The following is a 1,424-nucleotide window of genomic DNA, read 5'->3' as shown; positions in this document are numbered from 1 at the left end:
GATGATTCTTTCAAATATTTGGGATCTATCATTCAAAAGTATGGAGAAATTGATGGAGATGTAAATCATAGGATAAAGGTTGGGTAGATGAAATGGAAGAGTGCAACTGGAGTTTTGTGCGATCGTAGAATGCCATTGCGGTTGAAGAAAAATTTTATAGGATGACTATTAGGCCCGCTTTACTATATAGTACGAAATGTTGAGCTGCCAAAAGACATCATATTCAAAAAATGAGTGTAGCTGAGATGCGTATGCTGAGATGGATGTGTGGAAATACAATAAAATATAAGATTGTGAACGAGGAGATACGTAAGAAGGTAGGCGTTGCACCCATTGAAAATAAGATGAGAGAGAATCGTTTACGGTGGTTTGGACATATTCGACAAAGGCCTAATGATGCTCCAGTTAAAAGGATGGAGAAATGGAAAAATATATTAGTTAAAAGAGGTCGGGGTAGGCCTAGGAAGACATGGATGGAGGTGATAGGAAAGGATATGAATGCTTTAAACCTCACCGAGGACATGGCATTGGATAGAAATGAATGGAGGAGAAGGATTCATGCGGAAGACCCAGAATGATTTTCTTTGTTGGTTCATATGGCCGACCCCAATTGTTTTGGGATGAAGTTGTAGTTGTTGTTGAAGTGATGCTGCCACGTGGTTGATCATTATGGTATTGCTTATGACATTGATGATGATTGGATTCCAGCAAAGATGCTTGACTATGTCATTAGTAGGTCTTGGACCTGGATTGAACCAGTTTTGTTTATTAGTTTCAAGTGCCCGTTTGTTTACTACCTGACCAAGTTCCAATCACAGTCACAAACATCAGCAATATTCTCAAAATATTGTAATTTTCAAAAACTGATAAAATACAAAATAATCATAAAATCTTCTAAAAATCATGTATTATGGAAAATATCATAATATTAGCAATTCTTAATTGTTATATCTTTTGCTGAAAATGATGGTATTGGGCAAAATGGTGCATTTCTCAAAATACCGAGCAATTTGACAAAATACAACACAACCTTCACAACTCTTGTGAATTGTGAATGTCTCCAAAATGTGCAACATTCATAAAAAAAAAAAATAGCACAGGCAAGAAAACATTCCCAAATACAGTATGCACAACTCCATGACCTTCAAAACATTTTTGGGATATTCATAAATCGAAAGTTTGGATATGCAGAAAATTTTTGTAAAATTGCTAGGTATTTTGGAAAACACACTATTTTTATGGTTATTTTCCATATTTTTTATGTTTTTTGTTATTAAAGAAAGAAAAAACAAAGCTTTTGATTATGAAACAAGCATTTTTCATCTTTTCTATAAGTCTTTAGACTTAGATGTATACTGGGGTAGAAGGCAAGCGTACCACCTGTCAGCCAAACACACTGTGTATTGAAAGAACAAGAAAACAAT

Source organism: Nuphar pumila, chromosome 10 (assembly GCF_984573655.1).
Source record: "Nuphar pumila chromosome 10, dmNupPumi1.hap1.1, whole genome shotgun sequence".
In the NCBI taxonomy this organism is placed as follows: Eukaryota; Viridiplantae; Streptophyta; class Magnoliopsida; order Nymphaeales; family Nymphaeaceae; genus Nuphar; species Nuphar pumila.
Note: the sequence above shows the minus strand (reverse complement) of the source record.